At 39.4% G+C, this 20,317-nt stretch overlaps 1 long non-coding RNA gene across 1 annotated transcript; it reads left to right on the forward strand.

Annotated features, from left to right (window-relative positions):
- The first annotated feature begins 7,571 nt into the window (after positions 1-7,571).
- LOC116040766 lies at positions 7,572-14,135 on the forward strand. Its single transcript, XR_004102756.1, has 3 exons — positions 7,572-7,582; positions 9,973-9,981; positions 14,042-14,135. It is a non-coding gene; the product is annotated as an uncharacterized LOC116040766 (long non-coding RNA).
- The last annotated feature ends 6,182 nt before the right edge of the window (positions 14,136-20,317 follow it).

Genomic DNA, 20,317 nt, shown 5'->3' on the forward strand with positions numbered 1-20,317 from the left:
TAAAATAATCGTTTGACGTGCTTAATCTCAAGTTTTTAGCTAGCTACCAGAACTCTGTGGGCTCCCTCTCTGTGGTAGGATGGAAGTGGGCCATAGTGGGATGTGATTGGCCAGTGTTCAGATAAGAGACAAACCATTGGGCCAATCGTGATCTCTCTTATCTTTACAGGCCGAACAAAAAAAAAGTGCGACCCATTCAGCCCACACAAATAGACCGGCCCACCAGGAAATCTCCCGGTACTCCTGATGGCCAATCCATGCCTGTTGTTCTGGAACCAAAATTAAAGGGAAAAGACGTTGGTGTGAATTCAGGGGTGAAATCCACCTATGCAGCATATTCAGGCGAATGTACTTATGAATGTTATCCAAACATCTGAAAATAAATCCACTCTCTTACAATTGCAGTTGTCAGTGCTATTGTGTGTGATATCACATCTCAATAATATAATATATTCTTGGACAATTATGTGCAATAATTACCCGGTGCTATAATTTATTAGTTACAATACCTGACATTGTAGTCTGACATGTTTCAACCACTGCTGTTATTTATGTTCACAGCATTTGTATTCTTGAACTTTAGCTATGTTACTTTATACACTTATTGAATTTATTTTGTTTTCTTACTCTTATTTATGCCTTAAATGTGACAGCGAGCAACTGTAACAATTTCCCTGAAGGGATCAATAAAGTATAAACAACATGAGGGCTTCCGGTGACGCCATGTTGGAGGCAGCAGCCTAAAAACTGAGTTCCATCTGTTCAATTGCTCATTTCCTAACAAAACTTGAAAACTCAAAACAGGCTCAAAACAGGAGCACATGAAGGAAAGAACGAAAACCTAAAGCAGCTAACGATGATACAAACTGCGAGTGGTGCAGCTGATGCTGAGAATCGAAAATATTAGCAGAGCTAGAGAAACTAAGGAAGGAAACCTAGATGGCTACACCCAGACCAAGCTGTTGCTGACAAAGTTGGAATCATCCATGCAAGAACTGAAAGGTGAAATAACTAAACTTGAAAAAAGAACCGTGGAGGTATTTGTATTTATTACAAAGATCCCCATTAGCTGACGCCTAGATGACCAGCTAGTCTTCCTGGGGTCCAAAACAATATTTAATCAATACTAAATACAATACAATAAACAATATTAAAACATATCATGACTAATACAGAAAAGAAAAGAAATTAAAGAAAAGAAATACAACAATATCTGCATACAGAACTAAATAAAAAAGCAACCAAAATATAAATTAAATAAAAACAATAACAAACCAAGCAAATAGAGAAATATCTTGAAAACAAAGTTATATATTACAGTATATTACATAGCTAACATTAAGGTAGCTCAAATAGACAAAATAGATAATCAAATATTTTAACCACACAATAAGATTAAAAACACCTCATGATAAATAATTTAAGTGGAGGTAATATTTGACTTTCTTTTTAAAATGAACCTTTCCTGTGATAAAACAAATGTTAATTGGGATATTATTCCACAAAGAACTTGCTCTGTAAATGAAAGTTTTTTTCAGGTTATTGGATTTTGGTAAAGGTGCAATCATCTTCCCCCTACTGGCTCCTCTTGTTAAATTAGTGTTGTTTTAAAGATTGACCTGCAACTTCAAGATTCAGTTCCGGCCCGTGTGCTAATTTATGTTTAGAGCCAAATATCATGCAGACTGTTTTTAAAGCAACTGTTGTTTTTATTCAATTAAGTACGATGTTGAGCTCGCTAGATATAACCTGATTAAGCTCAGAGCATGTGGATGCAGCATAATGGAGGGTAGAATCATCAGCATAAATTGTCAAACTTGCTTGCCCAGTTGCAAGTGGCAGATCATTGGTAAAAATTGCTAAAAGGAGAGGCCCAAGGCCTCTGTGGAACATCAAAGTCTAACGCCTTGCTGTCTGAAAAAGTGCCATTGTAATATACTCTCTGTGATCTACCGGACAGAGTGTTTAAAACCATAACAAATAAGTTTCATGATCAATCACATCAAAAGCAAGCCAGCTATCAGACATTTGTAACATAGCGATGCCAGTAGAGTGACCAGCTCTATATGCATGTTGGAACAAAGAGGTTAAACCATTTGTAGAAAGATAGTCTTGAATTTGCACAGACACAATTTTTTTCTAAAAGTTTACTAAGTACAGGCAAGATGCTGATAGGCCTGCTGTTTGGACCATTTAAAGTTGACTTTTTGTCTTTTGGAATAGGTGAAATCTTTCCTTCTTTCCATAATGTTGGACAAACACCGCTGATCAAGCATCTATTGAAAATATGTGAGACAGATTTGGAAATGTATGAAGCAGATATTTTCAACAATTTACAGTCTAGGTGGTCAATACCTGGCTTATCAGCTTCCAGAGAGTTCAATAATCTCTCTACTTTATCAACATTAATCTCATGAAATTCAAAAGCACAGTTTTTACCCCTCATGAAGCCATTTGTTATAAGCTCTTCTGAGTTGTATTTAACAGTAGTGTCCATGTTTTCTCTGAGCTTGGAGGTCTTGTCAATAAAATAATCATTAAAATCATTCGCTATATGAAGAGGTTTAGTATAAAACACACCTTCTAGTTCCACAAAAGAAGTCTGAGCTGTTTTTTTTACCAATGATTTCATTCAGAACTTTCCATAATGTTTTACTGTCTTGACCACTTTCAGAAATCGCTGTTGATAATAAGTTCTCTTTTCATTTTGCAGACCTGATTTCTTAATTTGCGATCATCTTTTATATCATCATGTGCACTGGATAAGACAGCAACATTCTTGGCATCATCTCTCAAAACCATTAGATTCTTTAATGAATCATCTATCCACGGAGCACTTTTGGCTTTGCAGTAAATTTCTGTTAGCAATTATCATAAAATAGTCCATGAATATTTTTAAAGCAAATTCAGCATCCTTAACATCACATACATTAGCCCAAGGAATGCTATTAAGTTCCCAAAGAAAAGCCTCTTGATCAAATTTCTTATAGGATCTAGTAAAAATGATTTTTGCATTAGCTTTAGGCAGCTACGTTCTCCTAGAGACAGCAACAACATTTTGGTCACTGAAACCCACCGGAATAGACACAGGTCTGGAGCACATATCTGGAGCCGTAGTATAAATATGATCAGTACATGTACACATACAAACACAAGATTTGACCCCAGTATGATTAACATCAATTCTTGTTGGTTGAAATACTAATTGAGATAGCCCGCAGGTATTAGCCATAGATAAGAGCTGATTTTTCAGAGGGCAATTCTCAGATAACTAATCAATATTCAGGTCTCCTAGTAGATACACTTCTCTAGTTTCCGCTGTAGCCCTATCCAACATGACACACAAGCAGTCCAAGTTCCTATATTGTAGAGCTTGGAGCCCTATAACAACAGCCAATCAAAATAGGCTTCAAGTGTGGCAGTTGCACCTGAAGCCATATAGCCTCACTGTCATGTAGGTTAAGGTGATAGCGTTTTTTTTACTGGAAAGTGGTCATGTATAAAAATTTCCACCCCACCACCAAACCTATTTCTATCTTTTCTGTATACAGAAAAAGCCATCCAAAGCCACCTCTGAATCATCAAATGAACAGTCCAAATGAGTCTCTGAAACAGCCAGAACACCCACCTTATTAGACTGCAAAGAGAGGGAGAGTTTTTTTCTAAGGCTGCAGATGTTAATATGTGCAAATAATAAGCCTTTAAGTAGTTTGTTAAAAGACATGTTCAGATGATTTTGTGTAACAGTCAACTAAACTTAGCACAAAAAGTAAGGACATTTGTGTTTGGTAGATTATTTCTCTGTGGTAACAATGCTTTTTGGCAATAACTTACGGTGGCCGACAGGCAAACGCCGTGCAACTTAAGAAAACACACGCAAATAGACAAAACACAAGCAAATTAAGAAAACAACTTCATTAATTTGACAACATATGTGCAGCATTCAGCAAACGCACTGCAAATACCACAACACAACCAAATACATAAACGCACTGCAAATAAAAAACGATGCAAAAAGAAAAGTACGCAAACCCCGAAAAAAGAAGCGATGCAAAAAGAAAAACAACTTCATTAATTTGACAACACATGCGCGGCATTCAGGTCCGTGTACTTGGTGGCCAACGGATTTTCCTTTTGAAAGGAAAAAAACGAAAAACGGCCAGTTTCCCAATTACCATTAGTAAATAGGAAAACAAAAAAACGGAAAACAACCCATTATTCGTTTTTTGTTTTGATATTAAAAAACGGAAAACGAAAAACAATCTCGTTATCCGATTGTCTTTGATGTGTTTGTAGATGGAACTCGGAAATTAAAATGTGTGTATAAATCTTATTCCTTTGTCAGTACCCGATCCGTACCGCCTGTAAAATCCGTTCTGTGCACTGCCTGATCAGTTCTACGCTTGCGCGAACACCGACAAACTTCACAGCTCTATGCACGCATTGGTGTAAGGATGTTTGGACATTCCCGGTTACCGGAAGAAAACATTAGACAGTGACAGTAGACCGTTATGATGGCAAAGATGAAGTTTACAAGGTGTTTGCTGGAGTTGCCTAAAGTATCTGTTAATGATATACGGAGCGTCGTCTGGCCATCCAGTACAACACCATGTAGCAAATTAAATAAAGGCTTCAAATTTTACGTTTCGTCATTTCTTTGCAACTTTGAAGGTAATTTGCAAACGCTAGCTAGCCTGAGCTAGAAGCCTTCCTTTGGTGTTATAAGTCATGACTCCGTCCTGCTTCAGGTTAACCATGTTTTAAATAAAGTTTAAGCATGTGTATACCTCTCACTTCATGTGTTTGTACTTTTATGAAAGTATCAGGTAAAAACAGGGCTACAAATGAGATCTCTGTGAGAGACCAGCTAACTCCTAGCAAACTATTATGTAGCTCAATGCTGGACATTTCACCCCTAATTCCGGTCACTTTACTGTATTTGTATTTGTTTAGTATTTGGTTTAGAAGCCTTTATTGGTGATTTTTTTACGGTACAAAGTCCTGCTACATACGTACATAGCTAGCTATATATGCTCCGCTATGTCGCGTTAGCATGCAGCTACAATAGTTAGCTATGAGTATGCTAACGTTAGATTGTAGTGGAACGAAGCAGCACTTTCTAACGTCAAAAATCGCAGACCAAATCCTACACAATCGGACATGTTTCAGCAGGAATGTGACCCGGAATTGGGGAGAATTTAACAACATTGCCAGCTAAGATGACCGTTAGCATGTAGCTACTATAGTGTTTACTGCCGTTAGCATGTAGCTACTATAGTGGTATACAGCAGTGGTGGCTGGGAGAGCTGTCATCCCATCTTCAAAAGGACACTTATGTACGTTTACACTTCATCGCATTATAGACAGTCTATGGTTATTAGTCAAGACGAAGTATTAAAGGTAAAAACATTAACGTAAACAACACAACAACGATGTCGCTACACGGTTTTGGATCAGTGACAAGTTTTGAATGTTTGTAGCTATGACTATTGTATAATAAAGATTTAATAAAAAAAGATTTAATAAAAAAGTTGTAATGTTTGGTCGTAAAGTGTTGACACATGTTACAGTCTATGGTTACAAATCGCACAGGGACATTGTTAGTTTTCTACTACGTAATTATGTGCGTGCACAGAACGGATCTTACAGGCGGTACTGGCCAATAAATGCTATTGAAGGGCGGGTCTTGGCGTGGTGGGAGTAACTTCCGGGTCACGAAAAAATACCAATGCAAAATTAAGGAATACGACTTATACACACGTATTTTAATTTCCGAGTTCCATCTACAAATTCGAGATTGTTTTTCGTTTTCCGTTTTTTAATATCAAAACAAAAAACGAATAATGGGTTGTTTTCCGTTTTTTGTTTTCCTATTTACTAATGGTAATTGGGAAACTGGCCGTTTTTCATTTTTGTTTTTTTCCTTTCAAAAGGAAAATCCGTTGGCCACCAAGTACACGGACCCATTCAGCAAACGCACTGCAAATACAACAACACAACCAAATACATAAACGCACTGCAAATACACACAACACAACCAAATAGATAAACGCGCTGCAGATATGAAACAATGCAAAAAGAAAAGCACACAAACCCAGAAAACAAATGCAACAAAAAAACGCAGCATCCAGATTACACAACGGAAGTTCTCCAGACCTCTAGAGGGAGCAGCTAGTGGAACAGCTTGATTTTCGACCGTTATTAACCGATATTAAATTCATATTATTATTATTATTATTATTATTATTATTAACATAATATATTATTAATATACAGTCTATGCTCCCGTCTCATGCCCTCCCGGCTGGTGCCGTCCCCGAGCTTCGGCTTTTCAAAATAAAAGCTCGCGTCTGGTCCGCTATGTGTTTGTACTTTGGTGTGTTGGGTGTTTGTGAACTAAAGAGTGCGGCAATCATGCTAATGAATACAATAACTTTTTCAGCAGATGTCTTACTTACAACACGTTGGAGTTAGCAAAGCAGTTTTGTGTTTATGTGCGAGCGGGATTTATTCAGTTTGATAAATCCCACTGTAATGTTGGTGGTTTACTAAACAGGGAGGGACTATAAATCCTGTCTGTTTTTTGTATTTCAAGAGCGAATTGCTCCACAATATGAATACAGATTGATCACTTATTTTGTTGGTAACCGTTGTTGTGTAATCACAATATTACACTTGAGGAGGCCTACACTTCAGTAATTTCGGACCTCGAAATTAAACCCTCTCATGTAATATGGCTTAAACAAACGTCAACGTTAAACACTGATGCAGTTTTAAATGTTTTATTACTACGAGTTTACAGACGTCTCTGCTGATTGAGTATCACCTATGACCTGAGGAGACACACCCACCAAACGAGAGAAAACATATCTCAAACATAGACTTAATATTTACAGTCTCTTTCTCTCTCTCTCTCTCTCTCTCTCTCTCTCTCTCTCTCCCCCTCCCTCCCTCCCTCCCCGTGAGGTCGAAAATCAAGCTGTTCCACTAGCTGCTCCCTCTAGAGGTCTGGAGAACTTCCGTTGTGTAATCTGGATGCTGCGTTTTTTTGTTGCATTTGTTTTCTGGGTTTGTGTGCTTTTCTTTTTGCATCGTTTCATATTTGCAGCGTGTTTATCTATTTGGTTGTGTTGTGTGTATTTGCAGCGCGTTTATGTATTTGGTTGTGTTGTTGTATTTGCAGCGCGTTTGCTGAATGCCGCGCATGTGTTGTCAAATGAATGAAGTTGTTTTTCTTTTTGCATCGCTTCTTTTTTCGAGGTTTGCGTGCTTTTCTTTTTGCATCGTTTTTTATTTGCAGAGTGTTTATGTATTTGGTTGTGTTGTGGTATTTGCAGTGCGTTTGCTGAATGCTGCACATATGTTGTCAAATTAATGAAGTTGTTTTCTTAATTTGCTTGTGTTTTGTCTATTTGCGTGTGTTTTCTTAAGTTGCACGGCATTTGCCCCTGTCGGCCACCGTAATAACTCGTATACCATTGGCAGTGTTGGGCAAGTTACTTTTAAAAAGTAATTAGTTACAGTTACTAGTTACTTCTTCCAAAAAGTAACTAAATTAGTTATTCAGTTATAAATCATGAAAGTAACTAGTTACTTCAGAAAGTAACTATTGCGTTACTTTCAAGTACATTTTTAAATGCTCAAATGTGACCCCACCTCCATCCTTCTTTAATGGAACTTAAAATACATGTGTATGTTCAATTATTTATGATAAATCTGAATATTATAATGAAATGGACACTTAATACAATACATTATTAACAGAAACAATGTACACAAATCTAAACTATTTTAATGTTGCTGTGGGATCGATACAAATAACACAACACCTCAACAGGCCACAACTGGGCAAAATTAAATTATGCTTGTTAAGCACTATACCAAAAATAAATAAATATATACACTCTTTGTATTGCAAATAACGTAAGTGGCCTGATGTTTATACTTGTGTGCTGGTGTGTGCGTCGAGCTGGCATGTGTGTGTGTGTATGTGTGTGTGTGTGTGTGTGTGAGTGGGGAGTAGGTGATAGAGCGAGGGAGAAGTGAGAGAGTGACGGCGATTAGCTTCGGAGCGAGTAGTGACTCTAGAGTCATAGTGAGAGAAACAAAGTGTCTCCCCTATGCTTTCTGACCAAGGTGGAAAATCTCTCCTTGATTTTATAATGCCATACCTGTTTCTCTCTTTGACTGACTTGTTCTTGTTCATGTTCTTGTGTGTCTGACTATGCGTGCTTTCGAACACCCGCCCAACTCTACCTTTGATCATTACATTTTACTCAACTTCAGCCAATCGTCAGCATTTATGCGCTTGTGCTTGAGCACTGCCCACTAACCAAGGAAGAACAGTAAAAAAAGTCTTTGCCTCTCGGCTCAGACTCAGAGATCTAGTTGGTCTGATGAAAAAAACAGCTTCAATTATAGTAACGCGCCACATTTGGCAGTAACGGTAACGGCGTTATTAAGATGGGAAGAGTAATCAATTAGATTACTCGTTACTGAAAAAAAGTAACGCCGTTAGTAACACCGTTATTTATAACGCCGTTATTCCCATCACTGACCGTTGGAAAGCCTGTTTAGTTCCCTTTCAAATGGTGCCCCATTTGTAAGGAACATGCATTTGTGGGATGAGCAGCAGCGCTGAGTATGTGGGTTGCGCCCATGAAAAATTTGCCAAATCTTCTCTGCCAATGCCAAACAGCTTATTCTGCCATTGACTCCTTTGGTGTTTGGTGGATTGGATGATTCTGCCTACGTCAGTTGGATCGTAGGGTCAAAGTGTGGCGAAGACGCGGAGAACGCTATGCTGATTGCTGCACCGATAGAGTAACACCTTTTGGTGGAGGCAGTGTGATGGTGTTGGGCGGCATCTCCCTCACTGGAAAAAGGAGGCTTGTCATCATTGGAGGCAATCTCAATGCAGAGAGATATAGAGATGAGATTCTGCAACCAGTGGCAATCCCATATCTCCACAGTCTGAGACCGAACTCTATCCTCCAAGATGACAATGCTTGCCCCCACAGGGCGGGGTTTATCAGAGACTACCTCCAGAATGTGAGAGTGGAGAGGATGGAATGGCCTGCCAGAAGTCCTGACCTCAACCCCACTGAACACTTGTGGGATCAGCTTGGGCGTGCTGTTCGTGCCAGAGTGACCAACACAACCACGTTGGCTGACTTGCGACAAATGCTGGTTGAAGAATGGGATGCCATCCCACAGCAGTGTGTGACCAGGCTGGTGACCAGCATGAGGAGGAGGTGCCAGGCTGTTGTGGCTGTGTATGGTTCTTCCACACGCTACGTGGGTACATATGGACTACCTTTATAAACTGCTGGGTCCGTCAGTGGGCTTGTCTTTGTCTTTTCTGGGCGGACAATTAGTTTATCTTATCTTATCTTTCAGTTCTGCTTCCGGACAGTCTTCGTTGATTAATACATTTGATCCTTTTAGGTTCTTTGCTCTTTCCATGACAGCAATTTTGTCCTTATATTTAAGGAACTTGGCGACAATCGGTCTGGATCTAGTAGTGTCCTTCTGTGCGCCAGGCCGTCCGGTTCTGAGAGCACGTTCCAACTCGATCCCTGAGATCTGCAGCTTATCTGAGAGGAGTTTACGTACTTGTCGCAGTGTCTGTCCAGCTCTCATTACCCGACTCGTGCACTCCATCAATCACAATGTTGTTTTTTTATGACTGTCCTTCTAAGTAGTCCATCTTGCCCAGTAAAGAGAGGATGTTTTGACTGATAGTTGTAACATCAGCTCTCTGGCAGATTCTCTTTCCTCAGCCCGTAGATCATCGTCTTTTTGTGTATAATGAAGGCTCTTGCGTAATCCACTTACTTCTCTTGTAAATTTGTCCAATCTCTTGTTGTTTGCTTCAATCATTATATTTAAAAAGTTTTGATAGTTACGCTCCTGTTGGTCCAACAGATGTTTATAAAACAATTGCTGTTGTTCCATAAGGACTTGAGATAGAGAAACATAGTCCTCCTCTCCTCTACCTTTCGGTGCCATGGTGGACAACACGTCCTCAGGGAGCGTTCACAAGCGAAGTTCTTTCAAAATCAAAATAAGAGATATTACTTGACTTGACTTGGCAAACAACTCTTGTTTACTAAACATACACCTTCATGGAGTCAATAGCCCCCCCAAAAAAGCATTGCAGATATGTAAAACAAGGTCATATATCCGAAGGCTTTTCAAATGTTTGTAGACCACGCAGCGGTGTGGTTAGCGAAGCCGTATTAGCGCAGCAGAAGATACCAAGAGGAGACATGAGAGAGCAATACGGTATCTACTACACAAGGAGATGGACCTGACGGCCAGGTGTGAAGACCTGCAGAACAGATCAAGACGGAATAACCTGAGAATTTACCAGGTGCCCGAAGGAAGTGAAGGAAAGGATGTAAAGGTGGAACTAATTCAATCTGTTCTTCAACCGATGCCTGGAGTGAATGTACAAATAGAGAGAGCCCACCAATCCTTAGCAGCTAAGCCAAAGAGGCCTACTGCCACTCCGAGATCTCTGATTGTCAAGTTTATAGATTACTCAGTGAAAGATGCCATTCTAAGACAAGTGTGGAGCCAAAGACAGATCCTCTACAAAGCAGCGCCAATATTTTTCGACCACGACTACTCCCCCAAGTTGCAAAAGAGGAGAACACATGTGCGGGATGCAATTAAGCAGTTAAAGCAGAAAAACATAATAGCCAAATGCATCTACCCAGCTCAGCTAAGGCTCTTCACTGAAGATGGAAAGAAGACCTACCCGACACTCACAGAGGCTCTCCCGACGCTACAGGTACTAGGGATCTAGGTTTGGGTGGATGAGAGGGAGCGAATGGAAAGCGATCTGTCCTGCCACAGATGGAGCACCGCGGATGGGAGACGGGGAAAAGACCTGATGTTATCAACCATGGATGTCAATGATTTCTTTAGAGGAGTTGAATGAGTACTTTCTGGAGTTTGAAATGTACTTCCTGGAGTTTGAAACTGTAAACATTAGGATGAGAAAACCAAGATTTTCTACATTGGACGGAACTTAATGAGCCATGTGTAATACGCAGACCGAGCAGCTCCATGGGCGGGACGTCAGCAGCTCCGACACTCTGTGTGTGACCCCCACGGAGGAGCAGTCACCCTCCTCTGCCCAGACTAAATCTGGGACTGGTTACTGTTCTGGTTTGAAATAAATGACCGAAAAAATTACACTGAAATCCAGTTAGGTATGTGGAAGTTTACCTTACTTTGTTCAATGTTATTTGTTCTGTTTTGCCTTCATCTTTCAAAAATGGGAGGAAAAGAGGAGTTGCCATCCTGGTAAATAAATCTTTTTTTTCAGCCATGAAATTGACGATAAAGAGGGTAGATATGTGATGGTGATAGTGTAGTGGGAATTTTATTTTAACATTATTTTAACATTATAGTTTGATATCTTACAAGATTCTCTTATATACTTTACAGGAGTTTCCTAATAATCTTTAGTTTTGTAATAGACTTTCAGACTCCAAGAAGCAACTGGCATCATAAAACCTTGAGTCTAGGTGAAGCTATTCTCTGTGAAAGTTAATTATTGTTTTTAGAACTCAGTCTCCTTTCATGGCAGATAAGGAGTCATAACATTTGAATTGTTTTCTCCTTCTGTCTCTTGCTTTAACAGGTGTTTAGGCTAAGTAGAGAGCAGGATCAGAGGGGAAAGGTTGTAAAGTCATTGTGACTATATAGATGTATGGTTTTCTAGCTGGGTCAGAAGACCTTTCAGATGTGCCATGAGTACTTGTGAAACTGTTTTCTCTGCATTTGCAAATGTAAATAAATACTCAAAGACCAAACTTTGGTTTAATCCTCAAATCGTCCTTATTTGTTTCATCTGGTGTTTTTGATACACACTCCTGCTGCTAACAAGAAAAACTTCCACTACAATAGAACTATTGGAGGTACACAAATTACGTTGCTTAATCTATACGCCCCAAATGAAGATTGCCCAAATTTCTTCAAGATGCTAGCGTCTTCATTAGCAGATAAAGCAGAAGGATTTATTTTGACAGGCGGAGACTTCAACTGCGTTCTGAGACAAACTGTAGACAGGCTCCCAGCAGGAATGGGCCCTGTATCCAAGAAATCATTAACTCTTCATGCCATGATGGGTGAACTGGGCCTGGTGGATGTCTGGCACCACCTACACCCTAGAGAAATGGATTATACCTTTATGTCACAGGTGCATGGCAGCCACTCTAGATTGGATTTGTTTGGATAGAACTAATGAGTGTAATGTAGAACCAATAACTATATCGGACCATGCCCTTGAAGATAAATATAGGACCAAAAAAATATCTTAAATATTGGAGACTCAACGTATCATTACTAAATTGTGAAACGATCCAACAAGAAATTCGGGAAAAATGACCTACCTTAAATCTAATGACAATGGAACAGTTTCCACCTCCACCCTGTGGGAGGGGGGTCAAAGTGGTGATGAAGGGTAACATCATTGCTATTTCTTCCAGATTAAAAAAGCAAAGACTAGCTCAGCAAGTCGACCTGGAAAAGGAAATTAAGAGATTAGAGACGGAGTATAAACAATTAAATTAAATTAGAGGAGAGACAGAAATTGGATGACCTGTTGACTTATAAAACGGAGGGAGCACAGTGATTTATTAACAGGAAGTATTTTAAATTTGGCAATAAAGCGAGCCACCTGCTAGCCTTCCAGTTACGTAAAGCCCAATCTAACAGAATAGTACACAAAATAAAATGCCCAAATACTGATAAAATGTTAACCCAACCCAAAGATATCACAGAGGCATTCGCTACTTATTATCAAAAGCTGTATACAGAGGAAGACCAGCATCACAAAAAAGAAAAGATTGAATAATTCCTCAATTCAATTAATTTGACCAGATTAACAGCGGATGAGGCCGACTAGATGACGAGCCCCATTACAGAAGAAGAAATCAGAGGAAGCATTCTTAAAATGAAAAACAATAAATCTCCAAGGACAGATGGCTTCCCTGGAGAATATTATAAAACCCTGGTGAAAGAGTTAACTCCAGTTCTGTGTCGAGTTTATAACTACGCCTTATCAGCGGGGGACCCCCTAGGTCTTGGTCAGAAGCAGTGATTATTCATAAAGACAATAAAGACCCAACTCTATGTACGTCTTATCGTCCAATCAGTCTTCTCTGTGTAGATCTTAAAATCCTGACTTCTATTGTAGCGAAGATAATACAAAAATGCATCAGAAAACTTGTTAATCCAGATCAGACGGGTTTTTATAAACAATAGACAGAGAACACATAATGTCAGGAGAGTCCTAAACTTGCAATCAGATGATGCCAGGAGGGACACCCCGTCAATGTTTCTCAGTCTAAACGCTGAAAAGGAATTTGACAGGGTTGACTGGACCTTCTTAGAAAAGACCCTCAACAAAATGGGCTTTAACGATACATTTGTTAAGTGGACTAAAATCTTTTATAAAAATCCTACATCCAGAGTTAGAGTAAATGGACATTGCTCAAAATTTTTCCCACTGGGGCATGGAACACGTCAAGGTGATCATTTATCACCCTTTTTGTTTGCACTCAGTATTGAACCGTTATTTGAATTTATAAGATCCAACCTCCTTGTACAGGGAATACTGGATGAAGGAAATGATTAGCACAAACTGGCACTTTTTGCAGATGATATATTAATATTTTTGGAAAACCCTATCACCTCTGATATCGGGATGATATCAGGAAATGATGTTGGAGACTTCAATAATGACGAGTCCGATGATTTCAGGTTAAATGCAGCTTTATTCAAAATATTGAATACACTCTCAAGAGGGAGATAACCATGTGTACACACACACAAGAGCATGTACCTAAATTGTCTTTCCGAACATAAGAAAATGACCCACTTTATATACTGTTCTGGGCCTCACACATCTGGAAATCCACTTTCATGACCTCATCCCAACCACAGTGAGTTCCCATAATCAGTAGGCTCCTTTAAAGGTCATAGGTGAGCCTTACCTAACTTGGTATTTGACTGTTCCAGGCAGAAACATAAAGAGATTTAAAGCTGCAAGCAGCGTTGGATGGGCCCTCGCACCTCTGCACGCGTCAGGGTTACTGGCGGACGCCGCTCCTTGCGACTTGCACTCAGACACTGCAAATCGTCACCAATGAAAAGGTAACTCCCTGCTGAGTTCAATGATACCTCACACAAGACTCTACGTTATACAGTTCATTAGTTGTGAAAGGGGGCGTGGCCAAAGCATAGGGGTCGGGGCAAACCTTTAAGGCAGTTACACACCAACCAGACGGCCGACCGTTGGCAGAAAAGGCAGTTGGACTGATCAGTCTCCCTGAGTTCGTCCAAAAAGTGCCTCGGAACACACCAAAGCCACGAGACGTAATACGTCTCCATAACAGCAGGCGGCGCTGATCTGTATTGTCGCCCAAAAAATGAAAACCAGCAGCTGATTGGACGAATGCGTCACATGGATCTGGCTTCTGCTTCTGAATTTTGGATTTTTCGAACAGCCATTACTGGCGACTCATTCAGATTATGATCTCATATTGTACTAAAATAGTTCACCGAAACGTGTTTCTGAAAACATTTTAAGCGAGAAATGGGCCATGCAGTTGTCTTCATTTCAGATCGACAAAGGTCAGTTTAAAAGATTTTCTTCAGATTTTGAGAGACTTAGTCACGCTTATCCCGCTTGCCATTTCCGGGTGAGTCCCGACTGCCCTGTCTCCGACTGAGCATGTCAGGTCGGCCAAAATGAAGGCCGACAGCTCCTCCAACGGACGACGGCACGGAACACACCGAACAGACTTAAGTCAATGACCTCGCCAGACTGTCCAATGGCTGATTATCGGCCCGGTGTGTAACTGCTTTTACCAATAAAAAAGGAAGTATCTGCTGAGTTCATTGATACCTCACATAAGACTCTACCTTAAACGGGTCACCAGTTATGAAAGGGGGCGTGGCTTAAGCATAGGGGGGCGGGCAAACCATCACCAATGAATAAGGAACACACAAGGGTCTACATCCAACGTTATATAGCAAATATCGGCCTTTATATGTCCTCAGGGTTGGACTCTTATGAATCCTGAAAAGTTTCGAGCCAACTGGACAATGTACACTCAAGTTACACCCACTTCCTGTTTCGATGGCAAAACGCACAAAATGGCCCCGCCACAGCCATGCCCTATGGCGAAAAGTTTTTAATTTAATACATTTTCATCTCTAAGGTCTTAAGATGGCACAGACCAAATTTGAAGTTGATTGGATGAAATCTCTAGGAGGAGTTTGTTAAAGTACTACATGTGGAAATGGCCAAAATCACACTAATTTTGAACTTTCAATTAAAAATGGCGGACTTCCTGTTGGGTTTAGGGTAGGGCTCCAATGAGCTTTTTTGTACGTTTTTCGTTAGTTACTGCAGGGGCTACATTTTTTTAACTTTGTAGGGGGCGCTAGCGAGCCATTTTTGTGCGCCTATTCCCGAAACCCTTAAAATATGTACGTTTTCACCAGGCGTGATGCATGGGAAAAGTTTGGTGAGTTTTTGAGCATGTTAAAGCTCTCAAAAAGGCAATTCATTTGCCGGGAAAAAGAATAATAATAATTCCTTCAGTTTCAATAAGGCCTTCGCCGCTGTCGACGCTCGGGCCCTAATTAGTTCTGGACCGTCAAACTGTCCTGATCAGCGAACTACATCTGGTTCCCATCCAAGCTTCTCACACATAGGATCCTCATAAACATTCCACTCTCCAATTTCTGTGTGAAAGTGTTGCTTCCAAACTAACCCTCATATGTAAGACACTATATAATAGATGAAATACATTTGAAAATATGCATGCTTAAATATCCAACCTATCAACCTCTGTCCCCGCTCTCCTATATAATCTTAAGGAGTACAGCATAGTTTCGGGGTATAAGGTCAATACCAGTAAACTGAAGCAATGACGATTTTTGGCGATTGGCCCTCACAGCTAGATCACCTGGTCTCTTTCAGAAGATCCATTCAGGGATTTAGATACGTCGGGGCTGGCCTTACACCTAAAACCACACAACTACTTTCCTCTAATTATGAACTGATTAAGGAAATTAAAAAAGATTTAACCAGATGGGATGTGCTTCCTTTGTCACTCTTTGGCGGAGTGGAGTCAGTGAGAATGAATATTCTACCAAGACTGTTTTTATTTCAATCCCTCCCCATTTTAGTACCACAATCTATATTCTCCTTGTTAGAAAATCTAATCTCAAAATTCATCTGGCAAAACCGAAGACCAAGAATGATGCGAAAATACAGACATTTTGGGCGTACATCAAAAAGGAACTGGAAAAAATGGTGGCAAAGGACCCTCCCAGGGTTATTTTTATTTGATATACTTCCTGACTACTTGTCTACCACAGATCTTATATACTGCATGTTTTATTGATGATTGCAAAAAAGATGATCACTATTAACTGGATGAAGCCTAGCACTCCAACGGCTGCTCAATGGCTACAGAAAGTAAAACATGTCTGCACGATGGAGTACATGACCGCCCAGCTGCAGCTCAAAATGCCTATTTTTAGGAGAAGGTGGACACAAGTTATCGACTGTCTTGGTTGGGACCCTGGTAACTGTAAGACCTAATTTGTTGTCTTATTAGTACTATCATTATTTAATCTATTCATTACTACCCTTACTTAGGGGTGGGAAAAATAATCGATTCTTAGATGCATCGCGATTCTCTCTAGAACGATTCGATTATTGATTCTGATAAGTTAATAATCGATTATTTATTTTATTTAAGTTTTTTTTTTTTTTATGTGTTGATTTTTATTTAAAAGTTATTGTCTCCAGACAAGTACAAATCAGAAAACAGAGTGACTGAAAGAGGATGGGATAATGGACAACAACTTAGAGTTTAGGCAGAAAAAAACACACAAAAATGGCCAAAAGGAAAAACATTTTTTTGTATATATACACATGATCTAATAAGACATACATAAAATAATTAGCCAAAACACATATAGGCTGTCCATCTACTTTATCACATTATATCTGACCACCTCATGTTTCATGTTCTAAGAAGCCAATTATCCACCTTTAAACATGACTGAGCCTCTGACATGGAAGATTACTGGGATAGAAGGGGACTTTCACAAGCACGTTTAAGGCTTAAGCATGGAACGACTACCAAACAAAAACCTCAGTAGACAAAACATTCCATTAAAACTTGTGTGTGACAAATATTGTATATGTCAAAATCTAAGCTTTGTCTAGCTGCTTTGTCTAGGAAGTGATTAGCAAACTCTGAGTAGCAAACTCAGATTTATATGTATATTCTTTTAAATCATGCATGGAAATGTACATAAAAAAATTGTTGCATCGAGATGCATCGATAATCGGTTTAGAATCGAATCGTTGGCCTCTGAATCGGAATCGGAATCGAATCGAATCGTGAGGTGCCAAGAGATTCCCACCTCTACCCTTACGCAGAATGTTTATAGTGACTGATCAAGATAAATGTATATGTGTTCTACCTACATACAGTACTGTTTCTATATTACGATTGAATCCCAGTCTCAAGGTTTTTTGTTGATGTTTTTTTATTCTTCTGTCAATTACTTGTAATTCTATATTAAAGGCAATAAAGTAAAAAAAATAAACGCACAACATGTAGCTGATACAAATACATCCTCAGTATCCTCAAGAACATACGCATACAGTATATGATATTGTAGATTTACCTGCAACTTCATTGTACTGATGGTGCAAGATCCTCAGCATTTTCTTTTAATATATGTATATATATATATATTGGGCTGTCAAATTCAATGTACACTATCTGCAAGTAGCCAGACAATGGAACATTGAACATAAAGTCAGCACACTGACTACTAACTACATGATACCATAATTGTGTGTGATAGGGCCTCTTCCTGACCCGGGGGTGATGTCTGCTGGGGAGAAGTTGAGAGACATTCACCCACAGCCAGGAATCTGTAAGATTCTTCATGGACTTAAGGAACTCATCATGGTAGAGTCCAAATTTGGTCCTGTGCCCTTTGGTTCTGTATTATCATACCAGTGCCCCGCCCCCTAGAGGCTACTAAGGAAATTATGAAACATCCAAATGCCCCAGAATTCCCTCAGCTGCTGCTGAAGGTTATTGGTTTCTAGTTGACTTTGAGTTTGCAGCTGACTATCAGCAGCATTACCACCTTGAGAACCTAAAGGCGTCTCACAAACTCTCTGCTGCCATAGAGGCAACAGTCTGACAGCCCCCTGTGGGTCCAAGTACGACAGCCAAGAGTGCCAGCAGGTTCAGTGAGGCTTCTCATGTGCATTGTGAGTACTCCGCAAAAACCCGTATTCTTAGAGGGACGCCCCAGACCATGGCCATGAAAAGAGGTTTAAAGCAGGAGCCTGAAATATTTAAACAATTTTGTGAACAAGTTTAATGTGTCTGTTTAATCTTGTGGGTTCCTTGTGCACCCTAATGCCCCTCACCTTGGTGTCAGCCCATGGCAAAGTTTTTGATCCAACTGTAACTCCACCATTTGGACTGGTGGAAGTGAAATGCTACGATACCGACTCTGTTGCTGAGGTTAAGCACCTAACACGAGTCAGAGGTCAGGCCATATTAAATGAGTCACAATTATTACTGGCAGGTTCAGGGCCAGCTGCCAGCAAAATTATGAGAAAAGATCTCATAATTTTGAGAAATTATTACAAGATCAGGATCTCGTAATTTTAAGGAAAAATCTCATAATTAATTACTCGTAAGGGTTACCATGGCAGATGGAGCCGTAGTACCTGCTCCATCTGTTTTTTTGTTCTGTTTTTTTTACTAAATCCATTAATCTAACCTGAGCTCATGCTGTCTCACTGAAAGTTTCACTCCCGATCCAAGCTGGCTCAGGGAGATCGTGAGGAGAGAGGGCAATAACAACAACAACCGTTTACCTCTAGGACTTCTCCGTGACCTGTTGCTAGCAACAGACCAGGTACTACGGCTGCCACACTCACTGGCGCCATGGTAAATGGTAAATCAGATAAGGTATAGGCTACTTATGTGCCAATATGTAGGAGTGCACTGTTGTTTTTTAAATACCACTATAACTCACCTAAGTGATATTTTCAAATCCTACACACAGTGGCTTTAGAAAAAGCAACAGTTAGAGACACTCTGAAACTCAAGGAATGCAGTTGGAGCTCAATCATACATACAATATTGGATCTCTGAAATATAATCTATACCAGTCTTGCACAATCGTGAGATTTAAAAATTATGCTTTGTCTAAAAAAACTGCACTAAGCTGTTATACTTAATAACAATTGATGTACAGCCCACATCCGTGTGATGAGACTGTTTTGGACATTTGTTGCATAGCAATGGCAGAAAACAATCTACACCCACCTACTACTCGAGAGGAAGCTATTTAACTAAACCTTTTAAAGCCTCATCCATGGTCAGCTTAAATAGTAAGTATGCTTATAGGATCCATTTAGCATGTTTATTCACATTTTTCTAGTGTAAATATTTGTATACATATTTATTATATTCTAAAACATTTTGACGACTAGATGATAGTATGTACCTAGTCTAGAATAGAATAAAATAGAATGTCTTTTATTGTCACTATACACATGTACAATGAGATTAAAAGCAAAGCTATGAGGTAATACTGGTCAGGTGATGTTAGTCAGGTGTTTTAAGGTTGATATAAAGCGGGGTGTCCGACAATGTTGCCCTATATCGCCCTTTTAACTTACTTTAGTTGTTGAGTTGTCCATGAATATTGCCCGCAATCCTGATCTTAAAGGCATCTCCATATTTGATAGGGAAATTTAAATTTCGTAACTGGCAGATGACACAACACTTTTCCTTAAAGATAGAGATCAGTTATCAAAAGCTATTGAGCTAGTTGAACAGTTTTCTTCAGCCTCAGGTTTAAAGCTTAATATATCTAAATGTGAATTATTGCCATTGCATTATTGTGAAGATACATCAATAGAAAATGTTCCTGTAAAGAATGTAGTGAAACATTTAGGTATTTATATAACTAGAAATATTTTAGCAAGACAACAATGCACGTTTACAAGAGAATTAGGAAGACTAGAAATATATTCAACCTGTGGCTTTAAAGGGACTTTATATTGTATGGTAGAGTACTTTTATCAAAAGCTGAAGGCCTGTCTCGTTTTGTTTACCTTTCACTTTCTCTTTTTGTTAAAGATTCCATGGCCAATGAAGTTATTCCTTGATTTTATTAGGAAAAATAAAACTTACAAACTTAAAAGGGTTAGGGTTTGTACTACTATCTA

The sequence above is a fragment of the Sander lucioperca genome, chromosome 9 (assembly GCF_008315115.2).
Source record: "Sander lucioperca isolate FBNREF2018 chromosome 9, SLUC_FBN_1.2, whole genome shotgun sequence".
In the NCBI taxonomy this organism is placed as follows: domain Eukaryota; kingdom Metazoa; phylum Chordata; class Actinopteri; order Perciformes; family Percidae; genus Sander; species Sander lucioperca.